Source organism: Podarcis bocagei, assembly GCF_964188305.1.
Source record: "Podarcis bocagei genome assembly, chromosome: 9".
In the NCBI taxonomy this organism is placed as follows: domain Eukaryota; kingdom Metazoa; phylum Chordata; class Lepidosauria; order Squamata; family Lacertidae; genus Podarcis; species Podarcis bocagei.
The window spans coordinates 11,007,620-11,017,227 of NC_138134.1; the positions used below are offsets into that span (position 1 = coordinate 11,007,620).

At 43.8% G+C, this 9,608-nt stretch overlaps 1 long non-coding RNA gene across 1 annotated transcript in view; it reads left to right on the forward strand.

Moving 5' to 3' along the window:
- LOC308594672 overlaps nt 1-8,748 on the forward strand; it is a 35,710-nt gene extending 26,962 nt beyond the window's left edge. The window contains exon 3 of the long non-coding RNA XR_014011547.1: nt 8,573-8,748. This is a non-coding gene — a long non-coding RNA (uncharacterized lncRNA). The remainder of the gene's footprint in view (nt 1-8,572) is intronic.
- The last annotated feature ends 860 nt before the right edge of the window (nt 8,749-9,608 follow it).

Genomic DNA, 9,608 nt, shown 5'->3' on the forward strand with positions numbered 1-9,608 from the left:
GCAATGAGGGAACCGCCAGAAGGCCCTTGGCGCTGGATCTCAGTATATATAAAAGTATATTCACAGCTCCTTCTCCTGCCTATATCCACCAATCTGAAAATGAGAGGGTAGAGAGCCATTACCCTGTCCCAAACCTATATTTTCCATTCATTTTAAAATGCTTATCCAAGCCTTTTGTCTTCAACATGTAACAAAAAGTTTTTTCCCCCTGACCCTAGCAAGGTTATGGTCAGGCAGCAATGCTAAGCCCATTCTTTTTCTGTGATGCAGAGGTTTGAGGTATCACTGCAGGTCTCATTAGTACTGCAGCACTAGTAGAAACTTCTGGGATGGTTGGAAAGACCTTTCCATCTGGAAGTCGAAATTTTGTGTTTTTCTTGCAGTTCACAGAGCAGACATCTCTCCTATAAAACACACCAAGGAGTCGCCTTGGATGTGGAACTTTAAAAAGGAAAAAAAAAACTGAAAAGGCAAGAGCTTGAGCAATCATTTGTACATATTTAGGCAAAGCAGACTGGAGAGATAGGTGAAAAACAGAACTGTCACATTACGTTGCTTCTGTTCGATGCATATGTGTTTGTTGATTTGCAAACTGCCATTTTAAGTGAAAATTGTATTGGTTCACCACTGGGGAAAGAGCTTTTTAATTCCGAGAAATTAAGCTTCATTATACATCTGCCAATATTATTGTTAGAATTGCGTTAATCCCTCTCTCTGCATGTAACATGGGCACGAAAGTGTGTGAAATAAGGAAGGAATAATGGTACAGAAGTTCTGTCTGTCTGTCTGTCTGTCTGTCTATCTTTCTCTCTCTCTCTTTGTGTTTGTGTGTGTTGAAAAACACTCTGAAGAAGAAGAAGAAGAGGAGTTTGGATTTGATATCCCGCCTTTCACTCCCTTTAAGGAGTCTCAAAGCGACTAACATTCTCCTTTCCCTTCCTCCCCCACAACAAACACTCTGTGAGGTGAGTGGGGCTGAGAGACTTCAGAGAAGGGTGACTAGCCCAAGGTCACCCAGCAGCTGCATGTGGAGGAGCGGAGATGCGAACCCGGTTCCCCAGATTATGAGACTACCGCTCTTAACCACTACACCACACTGGCTCTTTCCCTTATTTTACATATGCACTTTCCAATACCCCAGAAAATATTTCCTATGTCTCCTTCCTCCTGTCCTTGAATATTGTCAAATTGCCCTTGGCTAAACTGTGCTGCATCTATCTTCAGCCTATTGCCCTCCAGACGTTGGACCAAGTCAGCATCAGTTCCAGGTAGGATGGCCACCAACTTGGATGGCTTTAAAAGGAAGGTCATTTCAGTGCTGCTAATGCAGTGGTTTGACTTCACCCAGGGAGTTGCACTCCATTGTCTCTTGAGACAAATAGATGCCTTCATCATCCGACAAATGCATGGAGGATAAGGCTATCAGTGCCTACTAATCCTGATGGCTATGATCTACATCCACTGTTGTAGGCAATATGCTTTTGATTACCTTGTTGCTGGGAACCAAAGGAAGAGACAGTGCTCTTGCAGATTCCTTCAGGCACCTGGCTTGGCCAGAGTGAGAGCAGGAAGCTGGACTAGATGGGTCATTGGCTTGATCCAGCAGGATCTACTTACGTTCTTATGTCATATTCAAAACATCTAAAGCGTTGGGTTGGGGAAAGGCTGCTCTGTTGGCTAGCCAACCATTCATCAACATCTAATAGCAGTGTCTGCAGATTCAAAGAGGAGACACAGGGTAAGTATGTAGAAGAAGAAGAAGAAGAAGAGTTTGGATTTGATATCCCGCTTTATCACTACCCGAAGGAGTCTCAAAGCGGCTAACATTCTCCTTTCCCTTCCTCTCCCACAACAAACACTCTGTGAGGTGAGTGGGGCTGAGAGACTTCAAAGAAGTGTGACTAGCCCAAGGTCACCCAGCAGCTGCATGTGGAGGAGCAGGGACGCGAACCCGGTTCCCCAGATTACGAGACTACTGCTCCTAACCACTACACCACACTGGCTCTTCATGTAGGATGAAGAATATCAGTGGCCATGAAGCACCATCTCTCTTGGGAAGGCCAAGCCCTCCACTCCAGCCATTATCACCAAACATTCTTTCAGGGCCTTCTCCATCTTTGATGCCACCTAGTTGAAGCTTTCACATTTCTGCTGCAATTCCTTGGTGGACGGGGATCCTTAGTATGGGACTGGGGGAGTGGGCCGCTCAGTGGACTTCCCTCCTACCAGAACTCAGGGTCTGCATCTTCTCCATCCTCTGGCCACCTGCGCTCCAGTCAGAGGAACTTGTCAGTGATTATGGTTGATCAGTCATTTCTACCCTGGTGAACAAGGCAATCTGTGATGGCCTAGGAATCTGATTCAGAGGCTGAACCGGAGGAATCCTAGCCTGCACAGGAGTCCCCGCCTCCAGGGCCGGCTGAGCCAGGACAGGGCCTTGAATCTGAAGGTCCCGCACCTGTGCCGGATCCTCAGGAGCAGACACCAGCTGAATCCGCTCTGGCTCCCGGGGCGATTGAGGACCCATTGCCTACAGGTGCTCCTCTCCCAGCCCTGTCAGGGGAAGGTGAGGTTGCCTCTGGGTCCAGTAACCCTCCAGCCTCTCCTGAGCTGCAGAGGCTCAGGGCAGAGAGGCGGAGGGAACTAAGTTCTCTCAGGAGGAGTGCTTGTCTGAAGGCCAGGAGAGGCAAGTCACCTGTGGACTGGGGCCGCCCTATGCCCCAGAGGAGATAAAGGCCAGTCAGCCCAGTCCCAGGTTGCGGGAGCAATGTCATTGGAAACCTGTTTCTGCCAGCACCCAGACCTGTTTTTCCCGACCATGCCCGGCTTCTTGCTTTGGACCCCGCTTCGCCCTTGGTGGACAGTCTCCAGACCCTTGACCCAGGACCGGACTCTGACCATGCCTCACGGTAACCCCCCCCCCCGGGACCAGCACACAATCATTTGACATATGGGAAATAGGGAATGAGGCACTCAAGCAAGGACCAAAAAGGGTTGTGTGTCATGTGACCCGATTCAGGTTGCACAGAATAATTCATGCTCTGCTGGGAGTGTACAGAATCCCAACTAAGATACATGGATGTTGCAATAGCAGAAGAGGGACTCTAAGAGTCCTCTGCTCGCCCCATTCCACACACTGTACAGGAAGCATGGCGCCCCTTTGGTTTGCTTCCCCCACCCTTGAAATTCTGAAATCGCCCAGAAAAAAATAACAGAAACACACAAAATTATATTAGAACAAGTCAATGCCTATGAAGGGAGAAAATCTATATATGTTTTGTTTACTAAAGAGCCACCACGATTACCCACTCTGTGACTATTAAATAAGATTTTGCTTAATTTTCTGCATTCTTTGTGTGGTATAGAACTGAATAATAGAAGTTCATCTCTCTGAACAGAAAATCATATTACTGATGCACATCTAGCTTTGCAGTTGATAAAATAAAATAATGAGTTTATTCATCTTATAGGCAGAAACACTGTTTGCCTTTGCATAATTCCATCTAGGCATCAAGAGGTTATCAAAAAAGGGTAGAAAACGCAATTGACTTTTCTATGCCTATTTTCTTACCCCCCAAATCCTCTTAATTTGGGGGCAGTCGACAATTTAAAACCCATTACAATACTGTTTTATGATTTCAGAAAATGAAGGAATGCCAAGAAGTAGCCTCCTAAGGTTTCATCATCAACTTTTTCAGTGCTCCATTTCTGTAACCTCTCTTCATTCAATCAAATTGCCAGCCTAGTATTGTTCAAATATATGCTCTTCATAAAAACATCATTCCCATTCTGAGAGAGGTCATAACCCTCATGTATTTCCTAGAAGAGTTCATTAATAAGAGCTATTAGATCCAGTTCACTTACACCTTCTAGTGTATTTCCAATTTCACAATTATTGGAACAGTGTAGGCAAGTAGAAAATAATAGTATTAAAGCAAACAATATGGAAAGTCTCTTTCAGGATCTGAAAACATAGTTCATGGATTGAAATTGACTAGCACAAACAATAGCCTGCTATCTACCATAAAAAAACTAATTAGCAAATCCCTTTGATATTGAGCATTCTTAAAGAATGGAGACTTAAGTTGGATCCTTTCTATTGTTTGGTACATATTTTCCATGACAGCCTCTGTGTTTACCCGGGGGGGGGGTGGAATAAGGCAAGGTTGTGCCTTCATCAAAATCAATGGCAGTGTTCCTAATAAGTTCAATAATATTTCTGCTTGTCATTTGTAAATATGTATCTGCTATTGCAGCGAATACATAGGCAAACAGCTAAAGCCATCAACGAATGCGTAATGATAAGGCTTTGAAGGATAACAACAGCTGTGACGCCTAGCAGCTTTGCTAAAAGTAAAATACTTTTTCTGCAATATTCTGTAATTCATTGCTGATGGAATGGCAGGAAGAGTAAGGCTGAGGCTCTCCACCTTAACCCCCCCCCTAACTGTTTGTTGCCAGAGAACACAATCTTGCATCCATTTTGTGTCCCCACCCTATCTTGGCAGTGGTGGAGTAAGGGGGAGGTGGTCTGTCCTGGGTGCCATCCCGGGGGCAGGTGACATCACCGCAGCGCCCCCCAGGATGCTCGCAGCTAGCCCTGGACCTGGGTGCACAGTATGTGCGCCGCTCCGGGAGCCTGAGCAGCTAGCTCCATCTCTGCATCTTGGCACACATGTCTCCATTTTGTCTGGAAAGGTTATCTCAGTGATTGCCAACACAGAGCCCATGGCCACCCACCAGTACAACCTATGGCACCTGTGAAACACCTCCATAAATATCCCCTCAAAGCCACAAAGCACTTCTGCTCTCCATTGGCTCACTCTCTCTACACATCCCCAAGACACATCTCTATATACGTTACAAATTTGTTTAAAGACATGTGTCCTAAGCCAAGCATGGGAACATGTTTCTTCTCTTATCAAAATTCTTTGAGCTTCTCTCAAAAATTTTGCCCAAGTTTTGCCCAAGCAGAATGCTTCAAAGGGTGTTTTAAATGATATTCAGTACAAGTTCTGCCCACCCCTCTGCAATAATTTTGCTAGTCGCTAGATCTTTGGCCAGCCCAGGATCCTCTGCATTCTTTTCTGAATTTGCCAGATCCTGAGATTGCAGAAACACTTTTCTTCTTTCAGTTTCTTGGAGGTGGAGAATGTGATTTTTTGGGGTGGGGTGGGGTAAAACTTACCAGAGTCCTTCAAAGTTTTATCACTTTAGATTTTGCATAATCCCTCATTTCGAGAGGTATGGTTGGTTGTTGTTTTGGCTATTACTATTAAAGGAGGGCAGTGGTGTACTTATTGTGCAGATAGCCCTGTCATTTGGGAAATCCCCTGAATGTGAATGTATAGCTAAAAGATTGCCATTAACTTCAAGTTGAAATTGCTGTGGAACGGTTTAAACATTAGCCCAGAAGCTGCCATGATACGCCTGATGGATCATTCAATGCAGAGCAACATAAAGGTTTGCCATGCATTGGTTAATAGTTACACAAGCTATTCATCCTTGATTAGGTGTTTCATTTCCATTTCTATAATTGTATGATAATCAACTCACCTCCTTTTCTTTTATTTCTATGAAATCAGAGGGGTGAAGGAAATGAGAGGGAAAACTCCTTAAAGGGCACAATCCACAAAAGTTAGTTGCAACATGGGCCTAGTTCTTTATGAGGTTGTAAACCAGGGGTCGGCAAACTAAGGGCTGCGGGTCGGATAAGGCCCAATTGCCTTCAGGATCCGGCCCAGGGACTGTCTGTGGATCAATGTGGGGATTCTGTTTGTTCAAGCTGCGTCATTTCCCCCCCCCCGCACCATTCCATTTCCCCCCTCTCCCTCACACACACCATGGCGGCGCCTCCTCTCTCCCTCCCTCCTCCTGGCTTCTCCCCGCCCTGCCTAGAGGAGGAAGGGAGCTGGCTGAGCACCATTTTAAGTAGCCCCTCTCTGGAGCTAGCCCTTTCCCACCGCTCATCTTCCCATCGCTGCTGCCCTGGTGCTCCTGTGGGCCAGAGGGCGGTGGTGCTGGTAGCAGCCCCTGGGAAGGTAAGCGCAGCGGCTGGGGGGGCTACTTGCCCCCCTTGCCTCTTCTTCCAGCTCCCTCCCCCCATTACCATTTCTCTGGCCCACCACAAGGTCTGAGAGACAGTGGACCGGCCCACAGCTTAAAAAATTTGGCGACCCCTGTTGTAAACTGAATCATAATCAGACCTACAGGCTGTTTCCTACAGTCAGACCTACCCACAGATTGAAATTGTTTCAAACTGATACTGGTCACTGGCCCTCCCAAATAATACGCCAAAGAACACCTTGAAAAACATGTCACCATCAAGGTAGGCCTTTTGAGACAATGCCACACAAACGCTTGTTCTTAATTATTGCAGCATTTTGGACACCTTCTTAAAGATTGCCATTGATTCCAAAAAGGAAGTGGTGGTTAAGTTAGAAGCACATTCTTTGGTTAAATAAAATAAAACTCTGAAATCATTTGAAATATATATTTTTGAGGGCATTAAGGCATAAGATCCCCCACAGATTTGTCTCTATAAGTAAAATTCCAACAAGAATGCTATGTCCAGGGGAAATTTGTATTATTCCCTCATCACCTTTGTCAATGACATGTGGGACAACTCTGGTTTCTCTTCGGATCGTGTGTGGGACAACTTTGAAGAACTGAAGAAGATACAAAGAAAAGAAGCAACAAGTGGAAGCCACATACAGTGGTACCTCGGGTTACAGACGCTTCAGGTTACAGACACTTCAGGTTACAGACCTGACCCAGAAATAGTACCTCGGGTTAAGAACGTTGCTTCAGGATGAGAACAGAAATCGCGAGGTGGCGGCACAGCGGCAGCAGGAGGCCCCATTAGCTAAAGTGGTATCTCAAGTTAAGAACAGTTTCAGGTTAAGAACAGACCTCCAGAACGAATTAAGTTCTTAACCCGAGGTACCACTGTACTCAGATGAAAGACCAACATCATGGATACACAAATTAGTTTTCCCAAATGGAAAAAATAGTTATTGCAAGCTAACTGGCAGAGACAAATTCAGGGTGGAAACATACTACAGTATTTTAGATAAGCTACATATGGAACTAGAGAGGTACTCGTGCATTTACCCAGATGTCATGGATTTATTTGGATTCCTGGTAAGTGTGGACCATTCTTCTGCAAATCATGGTGCACCGGGAGCAGTGAAATACAACATTCCTTGTTTTGCTAGAGTGGACATGCAAGGGAATGTTTGGTCCAGCCAGTCGAAACTTCCTGTTCCCCCTGGCCTAGAGCATCCTTCCTTGCATGTGACTGGTGGGTGGGCGTGACCTTTCCAGACCTGGTAAAAGGCCAAGGCATGCTCCTACTCTCTCTCTTTTCCATCTTCCTTTTGTCCTGCGAACTTCCCGGACTGCTAACTGCAGTCAATAGGTCAACCCACATATGGGGCAAACCTGTTTGTATATGCTTGAAACTTTAAGCCTAGCGGCAAGAGTCTTGTTAGCACAAGGATGGAAGAATGAGGAAATCCCAACAAAAGAACAGTGGCAAGAAAAATTGACGTTTTTGAAAAACCAATAAAAATTTAAAAAAAAAGAAAAATTGATGAGCTCTGCAGAATTGGCTAAGTTGACATACAAAGAAGAGAAGACGAGTTTGGATTTGATGTCCCGCTTTATCACTACTCTAAGGAGTCTCAAAGCGGCTAACATTCTCCTTTCCCTTCCTCCTCCACAACAAACACTCTGAGAGGTGAGTGAGGCTGAGAGACTTCAGAGAAGTGTGACTGGCCCAAGGTCACCCAGCAGCTGCATGTGGAGGAGCGGGGAATCGAACCCGGTTCCCCAGATTACGAGTCCACCACTCTTACCCACTACTTCAAGGAAGAATGGGACCTTTTTACAAATTATCTAAAAAGACAACAAAATGACTTGGACTCCTTGGCAGGTTTTGAATAAACATCCACAAAGTTATTAGTTGAATATATGATAGATAAGGTAATGATATGTACAATTTTATAATATGCAGAGGATAATATGTGTAAAGAAGCCAGGGAGGGGAGCTGAGAGAAGTCCTGGGGGTGGGGAGGAAAAAGGGGGGGGGAAATGGTTATGTTGATTGATAATTTGTTTGCTAAAATTGTTCAATAAAAATATATTCAAAAAAGAAAGAAACTTTAAGCCTAAAGCCTGCCTTCAGGGATCACACTGTGCTCTGCCTGATCGTGAGTAAACTTTCTTTTTACTGCTTATGAACAAGACTGTGGTGTCTTTATTCTTTTAGGAGGGATTCAAGGGGTCTGACCAGAGAAATACTAGAACACATTTCAATCTGGACAAGCCAGATTGTGTATTGTCTTAAGAAACTCACACGAGTTTGCAACTAGTTTTCTGCTGTGTAAAGGGGAATGCACTCTGCTATGTAAAGGAACTTGCTAGTGCAAGTTAGGAAGGATATTAATAAACAATATACCCTACCCTCTCCTGCCACCCTGAACTTTCCCACAGAAAGGGATGCAGAAGCTTTGGGAATGGCTTCTAATCTCTCTGCTCTCTGAGCTAAAACATTTCACTCATTTCCTAGATGCTGAAGAAGAATGTGATGGATCTGAGACTACAGCACAGCGTGGTTTGAAGATAATTTACAGTAAAGACCCAGCAGAAGCTTTTTCCAAATGTTACCATAGCTTCCCTTCTTTATCTCACTCTGCCCATTTCAAATTGTGAAGGAGAAAGAGGATTCTCCAAATTATCTTTTATTAAAAATAAATTATGGTCAACAATGCGGCAGTCAAGACTATCATCATTATCTGTTCTCTCTATAGAATACGATCTAATGAGGGAAATGTCTTTGATAATCTCATTTTTGAATTTGCTGCCAAGAAATGTAGATATAAGATATAACTTATATAACTGCATAACTTTTACATTAATATGAAAGTATCTCGGTGTTAGGTGTAAATATTTTCTTTGTTTATTTTCTATATTAATTGATGAAACATGAAATCCATATGCAGAAGGACTGAAGGAGAAATATTGCAAATGAAATCTTTATTTTTTTATCTTTGAGTTTTAGAGACATAAAACCTTAAGATTCTGTTTCTGATATAGATGCTTTTTGAAATGATTATATGTATAATTAGTTTGTTTGGGTGGGGGATAAATAGTGTTCATACATGGCATGCTATACTGAAGGTGATAAGGTGACTGAATTGAACGTTCTTCCCCTGAGCCTCTCAGATTTTAAAAAGGTTTCTATCCCTCTGTCTGAAGTGGTAAAGCCCAGAAACTGGTTTACTCCGTGAGATTGTAAATTTCATCCCACTGCTTTCAACAAGAATTAGAAATTACTAATATTGGCTGGCTTACGCCATTTGGCTGCGCAATCTGCCATGTAAAATCAAATGTATTCTATCACAGAGTTAAATTTCAAGATGTTGAAAATAAATAAATAAAAGTACATTGTGAGCTCCAGCCTCATACCATTTTTCACTGGTGCCAACTAAAAAAGGTAGACAATGGAGAAAGATCTTGATTGATGAACATTACCAAGTGGTAAGAAACAAGAACAGCTAATGTAAAACAGTGTTGGCTATTAACATGGAGCAGAAAATGTAGCT